The sequence below is a fragment of the Papio anubis genome, chromosome 13 (genome assembly GCF_008728515.1).
Source record: "Papio anubis isolate 15944 chromosome 13, Panubis1.0, whole genome shotgun sequence".
NCBI lineage: Eukaryota > Metazoa > Chordata > Mammalia > Primates > Cercopithecidae > Papio > Papio anubis.
This window is the reverse complement of record NC_044988.1, coordinates 31666364-31684588: the sequence shown is the minus strand read 5'-3', so window position 1 is coordinate 31684588 and position 18225 is coordinate 31666364.

The following is an 18225-nucleotide window of genomic DNA, read 5'->3' as shown; positions in this document are numbered from 1 at the left end:
TGAGAAGGCAGCTGTCCATAAATCAGGAAGAGAGATTCCTGATTTCTGATTTCTATAGTGGCTGAACTAATTTACATTCCCACCAACAGAGTATAAGTATTCCCTTTTCTCCACAGCCTTGCCAACATCTGTTGTTTCTTGACTTTTTAATAGTAGCCATTCTGACTGGTATGAGATGGTATTTCATTATGGTTTTGATTTGCATTTCTCTAATGATTTGTAATGTTGAACATTTTTTCACATGCTTATTGGCTGTGTTTATGCCTTTTGAGAAGTGTCTGTTCATGTCCTTTGCCCATGTTTGAATAGGGTTGTTTTCTGCTTGTTAATGTGCCTCAGTTCCTTATAGATTGTGGATATTAGACCTTTGTCAGACGCATAGTTTGTAAATATTTTCTCCCATTCTGTAGGTTGTTCGCTGACTCTGTGAATAGTACCCTTTGCTGTATAGAAGCTCTTTAGTTTAATTAGGTTCCAATGATCAATTTTCATTTTTGTTGCAATTGCTTTTGAGGATTTAGCCACAAATTCTTTCCCAAGGTCAATATGCAGATTGGTGTATGCAAAGTTTTCTTCCAGGATTCTTACAGTTTTGAGGTCTTACATTTGAATCTTTTAATCTACCTTGAGTTAATGTTTTACATGATGAAAAGTAGGCGTTCAGTTTCATTCTTGTTCATATGGCTAGCCAGTTATCCCAGCACCGTTTATTAAATAGAGTTCTTTTCCCATCGCTTATTTTTGTCAGCTTTGTCAAAGAATAGATACCTGTAGGTGTGGGGCTTTATTTCTAGGTTCTCCATTATGTTCCATTAGTCTATGTGTCTGTTTTTGTACCAGTACCATGCTGTTTTGATTATTCTGGCCTTGTAGTACAGTTTGGAGTAGGATAATGTGTTGCCTCTGACTTTGTTCTTTTTGCTTAGGATTGCTTTGGCTATTCTGGCTTTCTTTGTTCCATATGAATTTAAAATGTTTTTTTCCAATCCTATGAAAAATGGTATTGGTACCTTGGTAGGAATAGTGATGAATCTATAGATTGGTTTGGGCAGTATGGCCATTTTAATGATAATGATGTTGATTCTTTTTATCCATGAGTATGGAATGTTTTTCCATTTGTTTTTGTCACCTGTGATTTCTTTTAGCAATGTTTTGTGGTTCTCCTTACAGAGATTTTTTACCTCTTTGGTTAAATGTATTCCTAGGTATTTTGTGTGTGTGGCTATTGTAAATGAAACTGTGTTCTTGATCTGGCTCTCAGCTTCAACATTATTTGTGGATAGAAATGCTACTGAATTTTGTACACTAATTTTGTATCTTGAAACTTTGTTGAAGTCAATTATTAGTTCCAGAAGCCTTTTGGCAGAGTCTTTAGGGTTTTCTATGTGAACAATAATATCATCTACAAAGAGGGGAGAGTTTGACATCTTCTTTTCCTATTTGGTTGCCTTTTATTTCCTCCTCGTGCCTGATTGCCCTGGCTAGCACTTCCAGTATTATGTTGAATAGGAGAGGTAAGAGTAGGCATCTGTGTCTTGTTCCAGTTTCCAAGGAGAATGCTTTCAGGTTTTTCCCATTCAGTATGATGTTGGGTTTGTCAGAGATAGCTTTTATTATTTTGAGGTATAATAAGATATATACCTTTTGATGCCTGGTTTCTTGAGGGTTTTTAACATAAAGGGATGTTGAATTTTTCAGAACCTTTTTCTGTATCTATTGAGATAATCATATGGTTTTTGTTTTTAATTATGTTCATGTGATGAATCACATTTATTGATTTGTGTATGTTGAACCAACCTTGCATCATAGGAATGAAGCCTACTTCATCATGGTGAATTAGCTTCTTCACGTGCTGTTAAATTTGCGTTGCTAGTATTTGAGGATTTTTGCACCCATGTTCATCATGGATATTGGCCTGCAGTTTCTTTTTGTTGTTGTTGTGTCTTTGCCAGGGTTTGATATCAGGGTAATGCTATGCTGGCCTTGTAGAATGAGTTAGGGAAGATTCCTTCCTCCTCAATTTTTTGAAAGTTTTAGCAGAATTAATACTAGCTCTTTTTTGTATGTCTAGTAGAATTTGTCTGTGAATTCATCTAGTCTGTTGTTGGTAGGTTTTTTTTTTAAATACTGATTTGATTTTGGAACTCAATATTGCTCAATATTGATCTGTTCAGTGTTTCAGTTTCTTCCTAATTCAATCTTTGTAGATTGTTTGTTTCAAGGAATTTATTTCCTCTAGATTTTCTAGTTTGTGTGCATACAGGCATTCACAATATTCTCTGAGGATCTTTTGTATTTTTGTGGGATCGGTTATAATGTCACCTTTGTCATTTCTGATTATGCTTATTTGGATCTTGTCTCTTTTTCTTTGTTAACCTAGCTAGTGGTTTATCATTCTTTTTTGTCCTTTCAAAGAACCAACTTTTGGTTTTCTTGATTCATTGTATAAATTGTTGGGTCTCAGTTTTGTTCACTTCTATGCTAAGACATAGATTGTAGACTTTCTTGTGGTATTAGCAAAGGTAGGATAATAGTGTATAACAAAGCTTTAAAATTCTTTCCTGTGATTGTTCTATATTCACAAATTCCGACACCTCCCAGAAGCTCACCAAACCTCTTTCTTTCCCTTTCTAAACTGTACTATTTCATACATGGCTTCTGAGCATTTGAAATATGGTATGACTGACCAAGAGGTTAATTTTTAAAATGTATTTAATTTTAATTTAAAATTTAAAACTGAAACAGTGTTAAGTATTTTCCCATTGGACACAAATATATGGTTTTAATAGGAGTAAATGTCACCTTAATAGTTACATAATTTAATATATTATTATTGCATTATAGTGTGTGGGCTGGGTGCTCTTGACTTTCTGATACTGTTTTTATTTTGTTTTATTTATTTTATTTTATTAAATAGAGATGGGGTATCACTAGTTTGCCAGGAGTTTGGTCTTGAACTCCTAGGCTCAAGTGATCCTCCCATCTTGGCCTCCCAAAGAGCTGGGATTATAGGCATGAGCCACTGCACCCTGCCTGTTTTTCTGGTGTTATACATGGACACTTTGCTGATCTAGTCAGTGTCAACAGATTGCATTAGTTCAACTGATTTTTTTCTGTGTACTGAATATAGTATTATAACGTTTTTGTCAAAATTTTGTACCAACAGCGTGAGCTATAGTGGTACCTATGTAAATTGTGGTTGGCAATTGTATTAGTCCATTTTTACACTGCTATATAGAACTACCTGAGCCTGGGTAATTTACAAAAAAAAGAGGTTTAATTGACCCATGATTCTGTATGGCGGGGAGGCCTCAAGAAACTTACAATCATAGTGGAAGGGGAAGGGAAAGAATTAGGCACGTCTTGCGTGGCGGCAGGAGAGAGAGAGAAAGTGCAAAGGGGGTAGTGCCACACAGTTTTAAACAACCAGATCTTGTGAGAACTCACTATCAAGAGAAAAACAAGGGGGAAGTCCACCCCCATGATTCAGTCACCTCCCATCAGGCCCCTCCTCTGACACGTGGGGATTACACATAAAGAAGAGATTTGGGTAGAGACACAGAGCCAGACCATATCTGCAATTCACTTGATATGTATAGTATTTTAATTATAATATAATTTGACTACTTTTCTAGTTAAACAATTATATGTGGATAAATTTTTAAGTTTAAAATAAAGGCATACTATTGTTACAAAATTAAGCAGAGATACAGAAACGAGTACTACAACCAGAACAGTTTTTGTTTTAAAGAAAACTGCATTGTAATTTTACAAATAAAATAACAAAATGGAAAGATATTTGCTGTCTAAAAAGTTTCTTAAAATAATTTGAGCTGGTAATCTTGTTTGAATTATTTTTCAAAATTTTGTTTGAAAATTCTGTTTCAAAATTTTGTTTGAATTCTTGCTTGCATGCAAGTATTTTTTTTTTTTTTGAGATGGAGTCTCGCTCTGTCGCCCAGGCTTGGCGTGCAGTGGCAGGATCTCGGCTCACTGCAGGCTCTGCCTCCCGAGTTCGTGCCATTCTCTTGCCTCAGCCTTCCAAGTAGCTGTGACTACAGGCGCCGGCCACCACGCCCGGCTAATTTTTTTGTATTTTTTAGTGGAGACGGGATTTCACCATGTTAGCCAGGATGGGCTCAATCTCCTGACCTCATGATCCGCCCGCCTCAGTCTCCCAAAGTGCTGGGATTACAGGCATGAGCCACCGTGCCCGGCCACATGCAAGTATTTTTGAGGAGAGATGTTAACATTTTATTAATTATGGAAACTGTGTTAGAAAATATGAGAAGACTAAAAATATTTTAGAAAATGTAAAATGCCTTGAATTAAGCAAACCATTGGCCAAATAATCCAAGACCTTTCTAAGAATATTAAATATCAATTAATTCAAAACTAAAAAATTACAAGTATTTTTGTTTTGCTGTAGATAAGTCATGTAATATAAAAGATACTACCCAGTTAACACTTTGGGTATATTTTATATCAGAGGAGTTCCACATTTATGAAGAAATGTTGTCGATTCATGCCTTAAAAATTTTAATATCCTGGTGTAGATATTTTTGAATCTTTACCATCTGTCAAAGAAGAACTTTCCCCTGTAAGGATTAGCTTCTACTGTGATGAATAATGCTTTATTCATTCCAGATTTATTGGAATTTTAAAACAAAAGATGGATTTTCCCCTTATTGCTTCATTCTATTACATAATATTGACAGTGTTGAACGTTAAGCCCTGTGTTCTTGAAAAAGCTACTCGTAAAGGACCACCCTACCTGCACATATTCTAATTAGACTCACCTCCACCCTTCCTCAATGACTCTGACTCCCTTGTTTATGCAGTTCTACATCTCTTGGCGCCCTTCTCTTTCTTTGAAGGAAGATACAATGATTTATATCCTATTAGACTTCCAGAAGTTAACTTCTGTTTCTACATCACTACAGAATTGTAAGGGACAATGAAATCTGCAGACCTCTTTAGAATCAAATAACTCTGCAAATTTTCTCTAAACACTTAGCATTCTATTTGTATTAGTCCATTTTCACGCTACTAACAAAGACATACCCAAGACTGGGCAATTTACAAGTCTTTAGTGAACTTAAAGTTCCATGTGGCTGGGAAGGCCTCACAATCATGGCAGAAAGGGAAAGGTACGTCTCACATGGTGGCAGATAGGAGAGCTTGTGCAGGGAAACTCCTGTTTTTAAAACCATCAGATCTCATGAGACTCATTCACTATCATGATAACAGCACAGGAAAGCCTCACCCCCACAATTCAATCACCTCTCACCCGGTTCCTCCCACAACACATGGGAATTGTGGGAGTTACAATTCAAGATGAGATTTGGGTGGGGACACAGCCAAACCATATCACCATTGAAAAGCATTCTATTGAAAGGACACCCAATATTTTTACCCATTACAAAGTTTTTCACATTTCTTCCTGGTACTATATATTTTAATTATATGGATTTAAAATTTTCCAGGATAAACTCTGTACACCAAGACCTTGCCAAAGAATATAATCATCAACTGTGGACTTTCTTACTATTAGAGAAATTTCATCTATCTCTCTATATATCTAACATCAACATCAAAATTAAAATGTAGATGAATCTCTAAATTTAACATTTTATTTGGGAAGAAAGAATTGCAATTCAGGGCATACCTACAGACGAGGTGGTCTTTGATATATGCCTGAAGAACAAAGAAGGTTGGAGGTTTTATAAAAAAGAGAAACATTATGTATTGCTCTTTGAGAAAGTTAATTGGCACTAGTAAGGTGGGAGCTTGGAAGTTTTTATTGGTGAGTGATGGTGGTGGTTAAAATTAATCTTAAGAATTGCAGCAGGCTGTTTCAGCAACTGTTAGATAAAATGGGTTTCAGGTTACAGTGGGTAGTTTCAGCAGCTAGGCTTTTAGAGAATTAGATTTTTGGAGCAATGTTGTATGTCCTGAGTGCTTTTCCCCTATAGCTTCTTGACTCTGTTTTAGTTGCATATGTTAAGAATGACTCAATTTGTATGATCAATTTTCACACTACCCACCTCCACCCCAGTACACTTACACACAAACATACACATGTATACATACATGGGAATACTTAGACAAAAAGATGTATCCCATTCATTTCTCTTGAAGACATATAGCCTAGACTTGAGATCTGGAGCCAGACAGGCATAATAGCCCACAGAACTATGTGTCTGTAACACAGTGTTTTGACCCCTGTAGAAATTTGTCTACTAACTTGTATTGTCAGCTCACACATCAGTATTTTTTAAACTCCCACATGATCAAACTTGCATGGAAGCCTAAACAAAATTGCACTTAGACTGCAAAGCTTCTTTGAGAGAAACCTTTTTAAAAAACTTCTTTGCAACGCTCAAGCAGGACACACATCCAGTGATAGTTAAGAAAATGTGATTTGATCGTGGAAAGAGTTATAGAATATTAGAGTTAAAGAGAATTTGTAGTTTAGAAAGGAAAAACATCTTGTCTACAGTTACCTATCCAATTAATAGCAGAACTAAGAACCCAGTGCGTTAGGCAGAATTTTAAGATGGCCCCATGACCTTCGCCCTCTGGTGCTACTTCTGAGATTGTTATGTTACATGTGTCAAAGGTTCTCTTCTTGACCAAGCTCCAGTCAAGTTCTTCTGAGCCCCATTAGGTCCCATCCCTGGGCATATCCTTCAAGAGCCCAATTTTAGCAAGAATCCTGCTAAGTCAGTTTAGCCAGAATCCCCCACTCTCCGTATTTGATCAAATTGCTTATCTTCCACCATCCCCTAGATGATGTCTGATTACCCTGATCTGCTTTCAGCAAGAATCCTGTTAGATCAGTTCAGCCATTATCCTCCTTACCGCTGATGTTACCTCTCGGTAACTTTCCATCCATTGCTCCTCGCTATAAATTCCCACTTTTCCTTGTTATATTTACAGTTGAGCACAGTCTCTCTTTCCTACTGCAAAACCCCATTGCAGTAGTCTGTATGCCAGTCTCAGTAGTCATAGTCCCTTCCTGAACAAAGTCTGCCTTCCTGTCTTTAACAAGTATTATTAATAATTTTTTCTTCAGTACTTACAGGGAGATTATTCAGGTGAGCTTAATCTAATCCCATGAACCCATTAAGGGAGCAGAGAGGTTTCTCCAGGTAGTGGCAGAAGAAGTCAGAAAGACTCAAAGTGTGAGGGGAATTTGACATGACAGCAGTCCTCTGTTGCAGATAGGGAGGGAGCCATGTGGAATGACATGAGAGTGGCATTGAGGAGCTGATTGACCCCTGGCCCACAGCCAGCAATGACAATAACCGTAGTCCTACTTCTGCAAAGAACTGAATTTGGCCAAAGAACTGAATTTGGCCAAAGAACTGAATTTGGCCAACAACTCGAGGAACTAGGAAGCAGTTGCTCACAGAGCCACTAGGTAAAAACCCAGCCTGTGAGAATCTAAGTCGAGAACCCAGCTAGGTCCCCTTGGGCTTCTGAGCTACAGAACTGTGAGATAATAAATGGGTGGTGTTTTAAGCTATTAAGTTTGTGGAATTTGTTATGAAGCAATAGAAGTCTAATGCAAGTCTAAAGCCCTCCCTTCACAGCATTTGGTGTCCTCACAGACTGGAAGGAAGTTGGTCCTTCTGTTTCTCTGTGAAGGGTGGAGTGGTTTAGAACATGGTCCCCAACCTTCTTGGCACCAAGGACCGGTTTCATGGAAGACAATTTTTCCATGAACCAGGGGGTAGCGGGGGATGGTTTCAGGATGATTCAAGCACATTCCATTTATTGTGCATTTTATTTCTATTATTATTACATTGTAATATATAATGAAACAATTATACAATTCACCATAATGTAGAATCAGTGGGAGCCCTGAGCTTGTTTTCCTGCAACTAGATGGTCCATCTGGAGGTGATGGGTGACAGCGACAGATCATCAGGCATTAGTTAGATTCTCATAAGAAACACACAACCTAGATCCCTCACATGTGCAGTTCACAGAAGGGTTCATGCTCCTATGAGAATCTAATGCCACCGCTGATCTGACAGAAAGAGGAACTCAGGCAGTAATGTGAGTGATGGGGAGCAGCTGTAAACACAGATGAAGCTTCGCTGGCTTGCTCACTTCCTGGTGGGTAGCCCAGTTCCTAACCATGGACCAGTACCAGTCCGCAGTCTGGGGGCTGGGGACCTCTGGTTTAGAGGGTAAAGGAATTTGAGTTCAGATGTTATCTCTGCTAATGATAACCCCACTGCCATTGTTGAATGGGTGCTAGGAGCCAGGCATTGTAACGGGAAGTTTTGCATTGGTTACTTTGATTTTCAACAACTATCCATAAATTCTATAGGAATTTCCCTTTTGACAGATAAAGTACCCAACGCCCATTAAGGCCAGCTCCTGACCCAAAGTAATGCTGCTAGTAAGTGGCAATGCAGAGTTCTATGTTATTTCTATCTCAACCTGTAGTTTTGTGCTGATGACATTCAGTGACCTTGTATTCATTTGCTTGGACCACTGTAACTAAGTAGCACAAGCTGGATGGCTTAAACAACAGAAATTTATCTCCCAGTTCTGGAATTTGGAAGTCCAAGATCACTATGTCAGCAGGATTGGTTCCTTCTGAAGGCAGCGAGGGAAGGATGTGTTCCAGGCCTCCCTCCTAGCTCCCAGTGGTTTGCAGGTAATCATCAAATATGCATCACGCTGATCTCTGCTGTCATATTCACATGGCATTCTTCCTGGGTGTCGGTCTGTGTGTCCAGATTTCCCATTTGATATGGACACAGTCATATCAGATTAGGCCCCACCCTAATGACCTCATTGTGACTTGATCACCTGCCAAAACCCTGTTTCCAAACAAGGGCACATTTACAGACCCTCGGGGTAAGAACTTCAACATCTTCAGGGATAGGGACACATTTCAATTCATTACAGACCTCAAGATCTAGTTTGTACCTTAAAGGCAAGAGAAATGCACTGGTTTGCAGGTGTGTATTGCCTTTCCCCTTTAATCCCAGAGCTGGAGATTGATATCAGTACCCAAGCCCTGGCCAGAGGGATAAAAGGGGCCTTTGTGTTTCTCTTCCTGCCCCTTTAGTCTTCCTATCTCTATCACTCCATCCTATGCCTTTGGGCTGTCTCAGCCTCCTCAGATCTTAGAAAGAGGAAGCTGTCAAATCCTCCTGGATCTGTTGCCTCTACCCCCTGCTTTGTCATCCAAATCCTGCTTATACTCAGCATGACTGCAGAGGCCTGTAATTGGGGGTGGGAGTGTGGGAGTGAGGAGTGGAGGAGGGGTGGTCTTCAGCATATTGATGAGGCTTCCTAGGAAGGAAGTGGCATCTGGGCACAGTCCAGAAGTCAGAAAATCTCTGCAGCCATCACTTTACTTGCTTCTCTCTCACTTTACCGGAGGTGAGTCTATCAATAGAAATACACCGTACCGTCTGTTAACTTTATACTGCCCGCCGGGCCCTGTTCTAGCCAGCCGGGCCCTGTTCTAGGTAATTTATATATAAGATCTCACTTTATTTTCATGATAATCAACATTTGCACAATATTTTATAATTTGTGAAGCATTTTTTCATCTGACCTTTGCTACATTCTTTTGAGAGAATAAAATCGATTTTATTTCCATTTTGTGGATGAACAACTGACTTGCTTGATGCCACACTACATATGATGTAGCTACTGCCTACTAGGTTCACAGATGCAGCCAGGTTCTCTAGGGGAGCAGCTAAAGGCCCTTTTCCAGGGGAGAATGTTTTTTTGTGTGTTTTGTTTTGTTTTGTTTTTGAGATGGAGTTTCACTCTTGTTGCTCAGACTGGAGTGAAACATCACAATCTTGGCTTGCCGCAGCTTCTATCTACTGGATTCAAGCGATTCTCCTGCCTCAGCCTCCTGAGTAGCTGGGATTACAGGCATGCACCACCATGCCTGGCTAATTTTTGTATTTTTAGTAGAGACGGACTTTCTCCATTTTGGTCAGGCTAGTCTCAAAACTCCCGACCTCAGGTGATCCACCCGCCTTGGCCTCCCAAAGTCCTGGGATTACAGGCGTGAGCCAACACACCTGGCCCAAAGGAGATGTTTTATTCCCACCTACTGCTGGGAATCTTTTAGAACCTGCCTCCTTCTAAGGCCCATGTGGAAGGCAGCCATGTCTTGGATCTCTATTCCATGCTGAAATTAATATAAATGAGTCTCACTCACTCATTGTGCAGGCACACATAAGCCTTGTGATCTTGCTTTTGGAAAGAAACCATGGCTTTACTTTGATAGAGTTGAGGGTTAGTGTGTACCACCCACTGGCTCCCAAGAGACAAACCCAAGGGAAGGTGGCAAAACTTAATAGCTCATGACATTATTCTTCCATTTATTCCTTACAAGCATCCTTTGTGCCTGGTGGAAGTCTTCCAATCTTTTATAGAAGAAAAGTAAGACTCAGAGAAGCTAGATAACTAGCCCCAGGTCACACAGTAATAGTAAGAGGCAGAGTGAGAATTTGAACTCAGACCTGTGAGTTCAAACCCCCGATGCAGTCATCATCCCTAGCCAGAGTTTTCGCTGAAGTCTTTGTTACCTATTCTTTGGGAAGCATGGCTCAGCACACAGTAGGTGCTCTATAAAGAATGATGATGTACGTATTTGTCATTTACTGCTCCATAGCAACCCCCAAACTTAGCAGCTGATAACAATGCACATATATTATCTCATAGTTTCTGTGGGGCAGGCATCCGGACAATATTTAACTGAGTGGTTCTAGCTTAGGGTATCTCCTATAGTTGCCATCAAGCTGTCAGCCAGGCTTGTGATCATCCGGGTCTGGAGGATCTGCTTCCAAGTACATTCATGGCGTAGTTAGTAGGACTCAGCTCCTCACAGGCTATGGACTGCATACCTCATCACACGGGTCTCTCCATAGGCTTCCTGAATGTCCTCATAGCATGGCGGCTGGCCTCATCTAGAGCAAGCAATTTGAGAGACAGCCCAAGACAGAAGAAGCTGCAGTCTTTTATTATCTAATCTCAGATGTGACCGACTATCACTTCTGCCATCTTTTATTGGTCACACAGACCAGTCCTGATACAATGTGGGAGGAGCCCACACAAGGGGGTGAATACCGAAGGGTAGAGTCACTGGGAGCCATCTTGCAGGCTGGCGACTGAAGTAAACCAAAATGTTTAACCCCGAAATATACTTCTTTGACATATTTTGAGATGGCAGTTCAGAGAGCCTGCACACAGAAGTGGCCCTGCAAAGCTATCTTTTGTGGGGGAGATTTGCATCTGTAGACAATCTGCATTGAGGCAGCCAGGCTTTCCCTGAAGCTTTCTCTTGTCCTTATCTAGAAAAGATTAACAGAGAGCCTGACACCCTTAAAGATCTGTAAGAAATATTTACTATCTGTTCTCCCTGCAGGCTACTAAATGTGAGGTTTCATCCACATAACAAGACCACTTTTGCTAGTTACGTTTGTCTCCCACAACCTGTCTTTCCACCATAACCCGATTACTACCATCATCTGTTTTTGTCTATACTCTGAGCCCCCATTCTTCTGTAATCCCAAGATGGTGTATAAGATTCTATACCCCACTGGGGCATGGGGGCAATCACTCTGTGGTTCTCACACATGCATATTAATAAATTTGTGTGCCATTTCTCCTATTAATCTGACTTTTGTCAGTTTATTTTTCAGCGAACCTTCAGAGGGCAAAGGGAAAGTTTTCTGTTGGCCTCTGCACTACCATAATTTGTCTATATTTTTACATTTTTCAGATAAATTCGCATATCTTATCTCATTTTTAAAAACTTTTTTCTGGCATGAATTTACCTTGTTTTCCTAGTATACCAAAAGCCTTTCAAGGGAAAAGAATCTCACATTTATAGATTCTTTGCCCCTACCCCACAATCTTCCCAACCCATGTCAGTAAACAAAACAAAACAAAATTAAATGAAGCCTTTATGGTTTTGGAAACAGTGTTCATTGCATTAATCATGTAGGCTGCTTTACCTTCTTGGCCTCAATTTTTTTCCCTCTATAAAATGGGGTTCAGAGGAGAGAAGGTTGGACCAGATATTCTCACAGGACCCTTCTGAGACAGGAATAATATAGTATAGTTGCAGTAGAATAGAAAATTCCAGGCAGCAGTTTCATATGACCAGCAAAAGGAAAATTTAAATAGCTACAGAAGCCAGGGACTAAGACCTTGAAAAACCAGCATGTGGACCAAGCTGGCTAAGACTAACTGGACCCAACATGGAGCTGGATTTTACCTGGGTTTCTCCTAGGATCTCATTATATGCACATGAAAACATGAAATCCACCAGTGCCATGGAAGTTCCAGGAAGACCCATATTTGGTATAAAAATGGATGGTACTGCCGTTCTGAGAAACGTCCACCTTTTTCCAGGAATTTTCATGAATGTTTCACCCCTTGGTTAAAGAAACCCATAAGGGTAGCAGCCCCAAACCCCCTGCGTGTGACTCTTGAGTAGGCCCACACTCCCCTTTCTTGAGTGTGTATGTTTTGCTTCACAGTATATCTCCATGCTTTCACTGTTTTCTGACTCATCCTTGAATTCCTTCTCGCGACAGTGTCAAGAGCCTGGACACTGGCTGGGGTTGAAGTCCTCTGGAGTTTGGCGATCTCTCCCAGCCCACCAGTGTCTTTTCCAGCTGCAACTTTTTTTTCTAAAGTGGAAGGGATCATCTCCACTTGACATACACAGAAACAAAGGCAGAGGCTTGAGGGCTTAACTAATGTCACCAGGGCAGTCTGTGGCAAAGCCGTGAGCAGAACTATGTTTTCAGGACTGCTGGGCCAGTGTGCTTTCTCCTGTTTTTGCTGCCTACCTTTGGGACTGGTGAAAAGCTGGGCCAGCCTCTGGTCACTGTATCTGTTGTCTTGGTAGTAATACTAGTACTACTAGTTCTACTATCATTATGGCTGCCATTCCTTTAGCACCTCATTGCCACACCCATGTGCAGAGTTTCTGTTGTTCATGAGTCACGAAAATCCTATGAAATAGAAATTATTTCCATTTAACAGAAGACAAGCCCTAGGCAAATTTTTACCTGAATGATTGGCCTTAAGTCACCAAGGAGTAAGTAGAAAGAGTCTGAAATTTGGAAGCTGGATTGAGAGCAAACAGAAGCAGAAGGCACTGAATTCAGGTGACTTCATCCTAGCCACCTAAAGTGTCTGGCAAGGCAGCTGCACCCTAAGCAGCTGCCAGCCCCTTGTACTGAAGAGTGAGGTGACCTCCAGGGACACCTGTGTGGAGGGTAACCTTGACACAATAGTTATCTGACTGTGTCTTGAGCAGGTGGCCTGCTATGCTCTGAGCCAAGAACAAGACAGGGATAAAAATTGCAATATGTTTGCTCTACATACACTGTGGTGCCCTTGACTTCCAGGCTGCAGAAACACCCATCAATGTGATGGGGCTGGAAGAGAAGACTTGGAATGCACTATCCCACTAGCAGCCCGGCACATCCCCAAGTCTGCCTTAGAATGCCACATACCTCTCTGCCACTTTTTTTTGCATAACCCAAGCCTCTTTTTTCCGCATCTTAGAGAATTCACCTGTCTTTTCCTGGGTTTGAGCTACCCGTAGTCCAATGTCAACTCCTAACTCTAGTCTCTGTTACTTTCCAGTTCAGCATGATCTTGCCTAACCGCTTAACATATTCTAGACCTCAGTAGCAGTTATGAAACTTCTCAAAGAAGCTGCTTACTTTTCCCGGGACAAGAGAGCGCAGATTACAGAAGCCTGCTGATTCACTTTAAAAATCGCTAGAGCTAGGAAGGAGAAAACTACTTTTTTATGCTTTGGAGTTTCTTCTAGCAAGAAGAAGGTGGCAAAACTCAATAGCTCATTATGTTATTCTTCCGTTTATTCCTTACAAGCATCCTTTGTGCCTGGTATACGTCTTCCAATCTTTTATGGAAGAAAACTAAGACTCAGAGAAGTTAGGTAACTAGCCCCAGGTCACACAGTAATAATAAGGGGCAGAATCAGAATTTGAACTCAGACCTGTGTAACCTGAGCCATAGGCTGTGGGCCTGACAGTGGTGAGCACCTACCATTTGCTGGACTGTATCTTTTTATAGATGCTTTCTGGATGTTGTCCAGTTTTAAACCTCACCACAATCCTGTGAGATAGGTCTCACTGAGTCATTTTATGGGTTATAAAACTGGCTCAGTAAGGTCAAGTAACTTGCCCAAGGACTAAGAGTTAGATGTGGCAGGAACTAAGTAGAGTTCAGAATACCCTTGTGAGGTCTTCCTTCCTCCAGGGCCAAGAGGAAACCGAAGCTCCAGGTGCTCCCAATTAGATTGACCTAACTGATACTTGGTTCTCTCTTGCAAACCCTGTTTCCCTGTAGTCCTCAGGTGGTGGGTGCCTTCTATCCAGTGACCCTTACCTACAGGGCCTGGTATAAGGTAGGTGTCCTCCTAGCTCCTTATTGCTGCATTCAGACCATCTGCCTCCTCCTTCACTGACTGCTGCAAACCAAGCTTGAACTGCAAGTCACAGATCCCCTCCCACTTCTTATCACAATCAACTACTACTCTCCAGACCCTCCCTCTAATTCCTTGAAGAGTGGGACCTGGCTCATTGTCACTCTCTCCTGAAACCACCTTTGCAAAAATTATAACAGTGCGACAATTATGACAGTGAAATAGATCTAATCTAACCAATTCCATCTTTCCTTTAACCTCCAAGCTGTCCTTGGTCATTCCTGAGTGTGAGCCAAGCTAACTTTGGGAGAAAGTTAGTTTATACTTTAAATGATAATAGCCCTTCCCACAACTAAACTGCCTTTGTAAAACTAGTGAAAGGCCACCAGGTTAGGAGGATGAGAGGGGTGTGAATTCTGCTAAAATGTAAGCATAGTTAACCAATAACCAGCCATTGTTCTGGGGGTACAAGATTTGCCACTTCCCCAGTTACTCATATAAATAACATTATTGTAGAACCTAAGATTGGCCTTTTAAGATGTCTTTTTAGGCTTTTGCATTTCTGATGACCAGATGGCTCCACCCCCACCCAGAAGTAAGCTCAGCACATGAGGACCATTTTCCACACCCCTATGATTATATCTCCAATCAATCAGGAACGCCCATTCCCTGGCCCTTTGCCTGCCAAACTATCCTTAAAAGACCTTAGCCTCTGAATTTTTAAGGAGGCAATTTGAGTAATAATACAACTCTGGTCTTCTGTTTAGCTGGCTCTACGTGTATTAAACTTTCTCTATAGCAGTCCCCCCACCTTGATAAATCGGCTCTATCTGGGCAGTGGGCCAAATGAATCCAATGGGCGATTATACTCCAACACCATTCTTCTCTAATTCTCGGATTCTTTAATACCTACATCAGTGAGACTTCCAATACCCTTCACCTTCTCACCATCTGTAGTTTTTTCTTCTATCCTACTTCAGACACTCACTGCCGTTACTGTAGATTATGCATGGGAATGGCAATCATTCCATAAAGTCAATTTCACACATCCATTTTTTGATATCTTTCTTTCCAGCTCACTCCCTGTAGTGTCTAAACTTCAGTAACTCTTCAACTGCACCATGACCTACAATCTGTCACACCTTCCTCTTTGCTGTTCCTCATTCCTTCAGTGGCCTCCTCACATGCTGGGAGTGCTCCTACTCTGGGACATTTTCACTTGGTGTTTGCTCTTCCCCAGGATACCTGCGGCGTTCAGTCCTCACCTTCCTGCAAGGCTTTGCTCCAGTGTCATCCTTCACAGTGAGGCCCACCCCAATCATTTTATTGAACATCGTGCCTCATTCCAGTATTGTTACTCCTTATCCTCCTCCTATGATTTATTTTCCTCCATTGTACTTATCAGTAAAATATTATATATTCCTCTATTTATTCTTCTATAATGGAAACTTTATGAAGGCAGGGAATTTTGTTCACTGTAACTCAGTGCCTAGAACAGTGCTTGGCACACATATGGTTATCAATAAGTATTAGTTGAATGAAAACAATGGGCTGGGCTAGGGCTGTATTTTGAACCCAGGTTAGTTGAACTAGAAAGTCTCTCCTTCCCACTACCCCATGTCATTTCAAGATGAACCACAGATATAAACTAGACCCGTGAGAACCATTGAGTTAGAGGATTTTCTAGGGGTGTGAGTGGGAGTACAAGGAAGGGATTCCATAAAACACACCAAATATGGGTGATTGACAAAGTAATACCAATTAAAATTTAAAAAAACCAAATGGTTGCTGATATAATGAAGACACAGAACCAATCTCATTGCTACTCTGTTCTTTCTATTCCCTGCATACACACACGCATTCACACACATACATACATACACATATACATATGTATGCACACATATACATATATATGCACACATACATGCACACACATATATATATATATATTTTTATTTTTTTTAGACAGGATCTCACTCTGTGACCCAGGCTGAAGTATAGTGGCTCAGTCAAGCTCAATGCAACCTCCATCTCTTGGACTCAAGCAATCCTCCTGCCTCAGCCTCCTGAGTAGCTAGGACCACAGGGGCATGCCACCACATCTGGCTAATTTTTGAAAAATTTTTGTAGAGACGGGGTCTCACTATGTCGCCCAGGCTGGTCTAAAACTCCTGGTCTCAAGCAATCCTCCTGCGTTGTTGGCCTCCCAAAGTGCTGGGATTACAGGTGTGAGCCACTGCTATATGTCTTTCTATTCTCTCTCTCTCCCTCACTCCCTTTCTGCCTCTCATTTTTTTTTTACCTCTTACTCCTTTGACCTCTTTTCTCCTCTCCTTAGCTTTCTTGAAGAACAAAGCACATTACTTTTTGGAAATAATTTTAATTTCCAAAGTGTAGGAAAAATGAAATTGTCCCCCTCCCTGAGTTCTCTTGAGCATCCTGTGCTTTAATGAAATAAATGGCCTGGAGGCAGATGTGGTGAGTGGAGGTTGGTTGGTAGGTCTGTCCGTGTTTGGGTTCTCTCTCTCTCTACCTCCCTGTGTGGACTCTGTAGCTCTAGGAGGATGAACAGGGAAGGAAAAACTTGTCATTGGCCCCTCGTCTCATGCTACTTATGAAACAGAAATAAGTGACAGACAAGCCTAGAGATTTTGAAGAAAATGAAGGAAGGAGGGGGAAATCCCTTTGGTAGTGTATCTTGAAGCTGGCAGAAAAATATAAATCCTCTTTCTGAATGCCAAGCTTTAATTTCCATGAAGGGATTAGCCTGAGGGAATCCAATTTTTCTCTCCCTCAATGAATTAGTCTACAACAGCTCCAAGTGGTAAAACCAGGGCGACAATTCTGAGGTTGGGGCACCTGCCACATCAGTGGGAAGCAGAAATGGTCTCAGGAAAGTCTATTACATGGAATTTGGCAGTCCTTAATGGGCAGTATATGGAGCAGTATGGAAAAGACAAGAACTTTGGTTTCAGACATACTTGGGCCCAAATCCTTGCTGCATTATTTTCTGCCTCTGAAATCTTGAGCATATTACTTAATGACTTTGTGCCTTGGCTTCCTTTTCTGTCTAGTGGAGATAATAATAGTGCCTACCTCACTGGGCTGTCATAAGGACTGGAGATGACACGTAGTAATGATGACAATGATGGTGGTAATGATTAGAATAAGTTTGGACATTTACTATGTGCCAGACATGGTACTAAAATGTATACATTAGCTTACATGAAGTGCTCAGAAAAAATGCTTGGCATGTAATGGGCATTGGATACATTTTAAGCAGCCTTATTATCAAGTACCATGTAGAAGAGTGAGAAAATTACTTTGGGGAACATGAATATTCAAGACACATGAATGTTTCAGGTTATCTCTCCGTTACGATGGAAACTTGATGCAAAAAGAGGCATTCATCAAGGTGGATTAGAAACAATTGCAAAATCTCAGTGACTTTACCCAACAGAGGTGTATTTCTCACTTACATGACATGTCCAACAGGGGTCAGCCTAGGGTTCTGCTCATCAACATACTCAGCCTTTGGCTGACGGATGCTCCATCTTGACATGGGTTTCCACAGTTACAAAAACATAGAAAAGGAAGACTGGGGGAGAGAAGCAGCAATTAAACGCTTCTACTCAGAAGTAATATCTCTTGCTCTTATTTTTTTGGCCAAAGCAAGCCATTTGGTCACACATAACTTGAATGTGGTGGAGAAATGCAATTAGAATGCACCTATTTCAGGAAAATTAATAAAATAC